Source organism: Nerophis ophidion, linkage group LG05, assembly GCF_033978795.1.
Source record: "Nerophis ophidion isolate RoL-2023_Sa linkage group LG05, RoL_Noph_v1.0, whole genome shotgun sequence".
NCBI classification, from domain to species: Eukaryota; Metazoa; Chordata; class Actinopteri; order Syngnathiformes; family Syngnathidae; genus Nerophis; species Nerophis ophidion.
Window position 1 is genome coordinate 48,255,237 of NC_084615.1, and position 9,541 is coordinate 48,264,777.

Genomic DNA, 9,541 nt, shown 5'->3' on the forward strand with positions numbered 1-9,541 from the left:
AGCATCCCGAGCTGCACCTTCTGAGAGGAAGGAACCCACAACAAGCTACGAATCGACCTACAGGAAATATACCCCCAGGGATTCCCGAGAGGGGGGGCGGAAGAGAATCCCACTGGACGGATCAAAGGTTGACGACACATGGCAATGGTAACACGACGACGACTATGGAATGCATATGTGGGAAGGTATGCAAGAACCGACATGGCCTGCGGATCCACCAGGCCAGGATGAAGTGTATGCAGAAGGTGGTAGAATCACAGCGCACAGGAACTACGCCTGGTGAGACGCAGGAGGAGCCAGGCCCGGAGTCACCCCACAGTGCCCGGAGCCTCCAGGTGATGCAACCACCAGAAGCACACAGGACATCAGAACATCGTCGGGTAAAGTGGCCCCAAGCTAGCAAGGAGAAAGAGTGGCTCCAGTTTGATGAAGATGCTGATACCATCTTGGAAACAACAGCCAAAGGGGACGCTGATCGACGCCTCAAGACGATGACCACGATCATCATCAGCCTCGCTGCAGAGAGGTTTGGACTTGAGGAGAAGCGGGCAGCGAAGCCCCCCTACATCATGAACAATAGAGCGAGTAAAATCCATCAGCTCAGGCAGGAACTGAAGTGTTTAAGACAGCAGTTCAAGGTTGCACGTGAAGAGGATAGGGGGCCTCTTGCGGAACTACGTTGTATAATCCGCAAGAAGCTAATAACCTTGAGGAGAGCGGAGTGGCATAGGAGGAGGAGGAAGGAAAGGTCCAGGAGGAGAGCTGCCTTTCTGGCGAATCCCTTTGGAGTCACAAAACAGCTGCTAGGACAGAAGCGAAGCGGTAGACTGGCCTGCTCCAAAGCTGAGGTCGACCACCACCTCAAGCAAATTTACAGCGATGGATGCAGAGAACAAGACCTAGGCCCCTGCAGGTCCTTGATCAATCCACCAACACCAACGCTTGACTTCGATGGGAAAGAGCCCGGCTGGAAGGAAATCCAGGAGGTGGTCCGCAGGGCAAGGACGAGCTCTGCTCCAGGGCCCAGTGGAGTACCTTATAAGGTCTATAAGAACTGTCCAAGACTACTCCACAGACTCTGGAGAATCTTGAAGGTGATCTGGAGGAGGGGCAAGGTAGCAGACCAGTGGAGACAGGCAGAGGGTGTGTGGATCCCAAAGGAGGAGAAGTCTAAGAACATCAATCAGTTCCGAACCATCTCGTTGCTGAGTGTTGAAGGGAAGATCTTCTTCAGCCTCATGGCCAGGCGACTGACAGACTACCTCCTGAAGAACTCCTACATTGATACATCGGTCCAGAAAGGAGGGATCCCAGAGGTATCTGGATGTCTGGAGCACACAGGCGTGGTCACTCAGCTCATCAGGGAAGCCAGGGAGAATAAGGGGGACCTGGCTGTTCTGTGGCTGGACCTCGAAAATGCCTATGGATCCATACCCCACAAGCTGGTCGAAGAGGCACTGAATCGGCATCACATTCCAAAGAAGTTCAGAGACCTCATTCTGGACTACTATGCCAACTTCCATCTAAGAGTCTCCTCCGGAAAAACAACCTCCGACTGGCACAGGCTTGAAAAGGGGATCATCACTGGCTGTACGATCTCAGTCATCCTCTTTGCGCTCGCCATGAACATGCTGGTGAAGTCTGCGGAAGTTCAGTGCAGAGGTCCCCTCTCCAGGTCTGGAGTCCGGCAGCCACCCATCCGAGCCTTCATGGACGACCTGACAGTGACCACTACATCCGTCCCAGGTTGCAGGTGGATCTTGAATGGCCTTCAGGAGGTGATTTCCTGGGCTCGCATGAACTTCAAGCCGGCCAAGTCGAGGGTCCTAGTGCTAAAGAAAGGAAAGGTTACTGGCAAGTTCTGCTTCTCACTTGGCACCACCAAAATACCATCACTCACCGAGGAACCTGTGAAGAGCTTGGGAAAGGTGTTTAATTGCAGCCTGAGAGACGCAGCCTCCACAAGATCGACCAACCAAGACCTGGAGACCTGGCTGACCGTGGTGGATAAGTCTGGCCTTCCTGGCAAGTTCAAGGCCTGGATTTACCAGCACGGGATTCTGCCTCGGATCCTCTGGCCCCTCATGGTGTACGAAGTCCCCATTTCAACGGTGGAAGGCTTTGAGATGAGGGTCAGTAGGTTCCTGCGCAGGTGGCTAGGACTGCCGCGAAGCCTGAGCAGCATTGCTCTATACGGGCATAACAACAAACTGAAGCTCCCCATCAGCAGCCTGAGCGAGGAGTTCATGGTGACACGGTCCAGGGAGCTCCTACAGTATCGGGAGTCCAGTGACCCAAAGGTTGCACAGGCTGGGATTGAAGTCAGGACGGGGCGGAAGTGGAGAGCTGTCGAGGCTGTGGATGTTGCAGAGGCAAGGCTACGGCAAAAGGTTTTGGTGGGAACAGTGGCGCAGGGGAGATCTGGCTTAGGTAGCAGAAGAACACCTCGCTATGACAAGGCGCAGGGGAAAGAGAAGAGGTCACTGATCCTCGAGGAAGTGCGAGCAGGAGTTGAGGAAAGGCGAGCCTGCCAGATGGCGGGAATGCGGCAACAGGGCGCCTGGACGAGATGGGAACAAGTATCAGAGCGTAAGGTCACATGGACCGAGCTCTGGAAAGCCGAACCCCATCGAATAAAGTTCTTGATCCAGGCGGTCTACGATGTGCTGCCAAGTCCATCCAACCTCTTCACCTGGGGAAAGGTGGAGACACCAGGGTGCCCCCTCTGCCAGAGGAGAGGAACCTTGGAGCACATCCTAAGCTGTTGTCCAAAAGCCCTGGGTGAAGGGCGGTACCGCTGGCGACATGACCAGGTCCTGAAGGCCATAGCTGATGCCATCTGCAGGGGAGTCAGTCACAGCAAGAGCCTCCGCCCAGTGAAGAGTACTGCTTTCATCAGAGCTGGGGAGAAGTCAACACCGGCTGCCCGGAACACCTCGTCTGGCCTGTTGGCAACAGCACGCGACTGGGAGCTGTCAGTTGATCTGGGAAAGCAGTTGAAGTTCCCTGACGTGGTTGCTAAAACAACACTAAGGCCAGATATTGTGCTCACCTCAGTGGCCTCCAAGCAGGTAATCCTCTTGGAGCTCACAGTGCCTTGGGAGGACCGTATGGAGGAGGCCAATGAGAGGAAGAGTGCAAAGTACTCTCAGCTTGTGGAGGAGTGTCGGAGCAATGGGTGGCGAGCGATGTGCCGGCCGGTTGAAGTGGGGTGTCGAGGGTTTGTGGGCAAATCTCTCTGCAGGGCCTACAGAATGCTTGGCATCACAGGGGCCAGCCAGCAAAGGGCCATGAAGTTAGTCACAGATGCAGCAGAAGTGGCATCAAGGTGGCTGTGGATCAGGAGGGGAGAGGCGTGGCATGTAGGGCAGTAGCGCTACCTGGACACAGGCTGGGGCCTGATCAACCCTGGCTGGGTCGCCTAGGGGAGGGGGTCTGATTGTTGAAAGACCCGAAACCCCCTGTGATCCTAGGTTACATCACTGAGGATGTGTCCAGTTGCACCATTGGTGTATTTAAAAAGTATGTTTTAACACATTAAACAAACCAATGTTTTTTTTCACTGAAAGGGACAAGAGGTAGAATGGATGGATGGATGGATGGACTATTTATTGTATTTACGTATGTAGTTTCTAACATACCTTATATAAATGTTCATTACTTTCTATTCTATTAAACATTGCTATCTGCTGGTGAATCTTGTGTATTACAAGGCAATTTATATACGGTGTGTGTGTGTTTATATATATATATATATATATATATATATATATATATATATATATATATATATATATATATATATATATATATATATATATATATATATATATATATATATACCGATTGTAGCTGAGATAGGCGCCAGCGCCCCCCGCAACCCCAAAAGGGAATAAGCGGTAGCAAATGGATGGATGGATGGATGAATATATATATATATATATATATATATATAAATATATATATATATATATATATATATATATATATATATATATATATATATATACATATATACACACACACACATCTGTACTGTTATCAATAAATCTACAACTAGTTGATTGGCTGAAAGCTTCTCTATAGATATACAAAAAGCTAAATTTGTCTTTAATTGTCGTCTTTAAAGTGACCTCATCTTACAAGGTAGGATAATGGCCTCCATGCAAGGTTGAAGAGATTTATTGAATGGTTTATCCTGCCCTATCAGTAACATATTAAATGTATATTAAAAAATAAAACATAGCATGTTAAAAGGAATACAATGATAAGCTCTGATGGAGGTTTTCAATACTGTAGATTTTTTAACTCTTAACCATGTTGTCCATGTCAAATAGATCAAAAAATGTCTGGCGTGTGATAAAAAGTCTTGGTTTTGTTTTTCTCAACCTTATATTTGGAAAATGTGGTGACCTCAGATTTCTTCTAAGCTGTGATTTCAAGTGCTCTGAATTGTTGAACCTTGTGGATCAATAAAGTGTGTTTAAATTGAAGTCTAAATTACTCATGAAGTTGTCTAATTTCCATAAACAAACACTGGATTGATGGCAGTAGGTTTACGAACATAACTTCTCTCCACAAAAAAGTAGACCTTGGTTCCACAAACAATGCGTTGAAAGCAATATAATTGTTCTGTCTTCATTTGACCTCAACACATTTATGAAACAAATAATATTGCCATGGATCCTATTGATTATGAAAGATCAGGATGTTTCTCTAGAATAAAACTCCTGTCACCGTCACAAAGATAATTACCATTTGTTTTTGTGAATGCTTTGTACTTATTATACACTTTCTCATTTCAAAAAATAAATGGTCATGTGTTTACAAGTACACTTCCTTAACAATGCTGTCAAACTTTTATGTCTACATATGAAAATGTCATATTCACAAATCCAGATTAATGTCATGTAAACCAAATATTGTTTTCATTTTATTCTGAAATAATAAACATATCTACTGCATATCTAACTCACTAATGATGAAAAAGAAAAACAAAAAGGTCATGAAAACTTCCCACATTCTTAAAAACATTAAAAACAAGTAATAAGAAGTAATACTTAAATTTCTTTCTCATGTTTCTAGTTTCTTTTTTCGGTAGATATGTCTCAATATTCTAAGGAATCTGCTCTCAAACGTTGCGACCACTTCTCTGAAAACAGCAAGAACTCGACTCGGTGTAAAAAACAAGGTGAGTATGGCTCCCTGCTCTTTGTGCACCGTTTTCATGGATAGGTTGGCCCTACGAGAGGATTGTGTCCACCAGTTACAGCAGAGTAATCTCGTAACTAATCTCTTCAACTTCACTATGAATTGATTAACGTGGACCCCGACTTAAACAAATTGAAAAACTTATTCGGGTGTTACCATTTAGTGGTCAATTGTACGGAATATGTACTGTACTGTGCAATCTACTGATAAAAGTTTCAATCAATCAATCAATCAATAGGACACATTTGCTAGCGTTAGCTGTAGTTAGCTGACTAGCCCAGTTTATAGCAGAACTAAGTAGCCTACAAGCCATGGTGAACCGGTTGAGACATATGACAGATTTAGCCCTTTAGTTAGTCCTACACCCCAGTATACCGGCCACCACACTGTAGTCATAGGGGACTCCAATAATCGGAACATACAGCTTAGCAAACAAGTCATAATTAAGTATATTCCCAGGGTCAGAGCACCTGACATTGAAGCTAATCTTAGGGAGCTAACTCGCAACAGGCTTAGTAAACACATATGACAGGCTACTCGCACCACTAGCTACGCGAACATAGTTGTACACGTTGGCTCCAATGACATTAGAATGAAACAGTCAGAGATTACAAAGAGGAACATAGCTAGAATTTGTAATCTTGCTAAAAAGATGTCCAGGCATGGAGTACTTGTCTCTGCCCCCCTGCCTGCGAGAGGCAATGATGAGAGGTATAGTAAATTAGTTTTGCTTAACAAGTGGCTGGCTAGTTTTTGTAAAGAACGGGGACTAACGTTTATTCATAATTGGCCCTCTTTCTGGGGCAAACAGGGCTTGCTGATGAAGGACGGCCTTAACCCTAACCGGGAAGGCACCTTCACTCTATCTCGGAACATAGATTACTGTTTGAGTCACACTTGACTAACTGTGCTAGAGCAAAATCAGACACAGGCAATTACAGTGTCTGTTAGTCCGGGTGAGGAGTCAGTTAGGCTTGAACTAACCAGCGCCTGGCAGGAAAATCCCTGCACACATAGCATTTCTCCTAGAATAATACACAACTCACATAATGTTTTTTTCTGTAGTGACTGTGCCAGATGTGAACATGCATTCTACCGAGGTGGAAAATTAGGAATCATTCAATCTATCGCAGCACCAAGCAAATAATCTCAAGATACCCATCATATCAATTCCTAGATGTGATCGAAATTATTTAAGGCACACTACACAAAATAAATATAACGTTATTAATATCAGTATTACGGATACCATTAACAATAATTCCTCAAAACAGCCCACTACCTATAATATGGGCTTTTTAAACACCAGATCATTGTCTCCCAAAACTACCGTATTTCCTTGAATTGCCGCAAGGCATATAGTATGCGCCTGCCTTGAATTACTGCCGGGTCAAACTCGCTTCCCAAAATAATTAGCGCATGCTTAGTATTATCGCCTGGTCAAACTCGTGACGTCACGAGTGACACTTCCCCTGTCATCATTTTCAAAATGGAGGAGGTTGATTTCAATAACGGTAATTTGAAATCGTATAAAGGGAAGAAGATTAAGAGCTATTCAGTAGGATTTAAGGTCCCAGCTTACATCACACTCAAATTTTTACTGCATACCTTTGGTAAGTGCCGGAGTGAGAAGAGGTTTTAAAATAATTAGCGCATACTTACTTTTACCGCATGCCTTTGGTAAGCGCAAGAGTGAGAAGAGGTTTTAAATTAATTAGCGCCCCGGGGGAAATTGAAGGAAATACGGTATATAAGTTATTGAGGTCATTAGAGAAAACAATCTTAACGTCATTGGTCTCACAAAACCTGGCTAAAATCAGATGAATCTTTCCCGCTTAGCGACACATCTTCTCCTAACTATACAAATGCACATATTATTACATTTACTGTATCATATTGTTGAAATAAAGTAGGAGGACACATAGTCCTTCTGAACATTTGCAATAAAAGTGCCTATATTGCAATATGAATTAATTCCAGTAACAACTCTCTTTAATGACCATTGTTCAACATTGTTCACTCTTTAATGACCATTGTTCAACATTTTTCACGTTTGAATGACCATTGTTCACCACTGTTCACTCTTTAATGACCATTGTTCAACATTTTTCACGTTTAAATGACCATTGTTCACCACTGTCCACTCTTTAATGACCATTGTTCACGCTATCTGGGATTGTCTGCTAGCGATGAAAGAAATAAGTATGTGGGGATCGATACTGACATATCAGTGCCACCGGTACCAGATCTTTATGCTCCAATATCTGGGGCGTTATAGCTCGGTTGGTAGAGCGGCCCTGCCAACAACTTGAGGGTTGCAGGTTCGATCCCCGCTTCCGCCATCCTAGTCACTGCTGTTGTGTCCTTGGGCAAGACACTTTACCCACCTGCTCCCAGTGCCACCCACACTGGTTTAAATGTAACTTAGATATTGTGTTTCACTATGTAAAGTGCTTTGAGTCACTAGAGAAAAAGCGCTATATAAATATAATTCACTTCACTTCACTATCTGTTCTCATATCAAAATATACTGCAATGAGGTGGTGAATTGTCCAGGGTGTACACCGCCTTCCGCCCGATTGTAGCTGAGATAGGCACCAGCGCCCCCCGCGACCCCAAAAGGAATAAGCGGTAGAAAATGGATGTATGAATGGATGGATGGAAATCAAAATATAGATATTTCTGATACTTTAGTTATTTGATATGATGTATATCAATAACTAAATCATTGCTGAGATCTTGTCTAATGCTATTAGTAAGGTCTACTAAACATAACACACAGAATTTAATTTAAATAAGATAAATAAGATCTGATTTGCGGCTTTCACCGCAATGAGCTACTAGAAGCTCCATCTGTCCCGTGCACAAGCGTGAAGATTTAACCCAATATTCATAAACAAAATGAACAAAATTTGTTTTGTCATAGTACCGTCTAACTTATCACGTTATTACTTATAACAAAAATATTCTGAGTGCGTTCAACACTGGTTATCTAGCCATAAAACACTGAGGCTACCTTTTTTTGTTGGTGTTTTTAAAAATACTGGTATATACCGTATACCGGGATTCGGAATAAAAATACTATAGTATCAGTTTTGGTCCATATTTCTCAGCCCTAGTATATATATATATATATATATATATATATATATATATATATATATATATATATATATATATATATATCAATTTTGAAAAAGACGTTTTCAGGCTATGTCTGTGCTTACTTGCTAAGCTTGAACGCTATACGTCAAAGAAAACATTTTATTTTGAAATCATAACCGGTTTTGAAAAAGTTGTATTATAATCAAAATACCAAATTATACATACAGTAGAATCGGGCAGAATAGGGCTTAGTGCATGTGCCTCACAATACAAAAGGTCCTGAGTTCGATTCCAGGACTCGGGATCTTTCTGTGTGAAGTTTGCATGTTCTCCCTGTGACTGCGTGGGTTCCCTCCAGGTACTCCGGCTTCCTCCCACTTCCAAAGACATGCACCTGGGGATAGGTTGATTGGCAACACTAAATGGTACCTAGTGTGTGAATGTGGGTGTGAATGTCTATCTGTGTTGGCCCTGTGATGAGGTGGTGACTTGTCCAGGGTGTACCCTGCCTTTTGCTCAAGTGCAGTTGGGATAGGTTCCAGCACCCCCGCGACCCTGAGAGGGACAAGTGGTAGAAAATGGATGGATGGGATATTTGCTTTAAATAAATTGAGCACTCCCCCGGTAGTAAAATAGATTGATGGACTTTCTTATTTTATTCTTTTGACTTTCTTATCTCATGATTATGACTTTTTATCTCATAATTTCGAATTTTTTTTCTCAAAATTATTACTTTTTATCTCATAATTTCGACTTTCTTATCTCACGATTATGACTTTATCTTTTATTTTTGACTTTTCATCTCATAACATTATTTTTTTTAAATCTCATAACCTTGTTTTTTTAATCTTGTAATCTTGATTTTTTTTAATCTCATAATCTTGATTTTGTCATAATTTTAACTTTTTTATCTCATAATTTAGGGGTTTTTTTATGTCAAAATCTTGACTTTTTTTAATTTCATAATTTTGACTCTAATCGCGTACTTTTAACTTTTTAATGTCAGAATTTTGAGTACCTCATAATCTTGATTTTTTATATCATAATTTCAATTTTCAAATCTCCTAATTTTGACTTTCTATTTTCTAATTATGACTTACCTTTGGGGTATTTTTTGTGTGTTTGTTGGAAAAAGGCATCCATGATTCAGTGCATAATAATGCCATCATTTGTTTCACTCTGTGAGTTTGTATTGTTTGAAGACAAACTAGGTATATTTTCATCA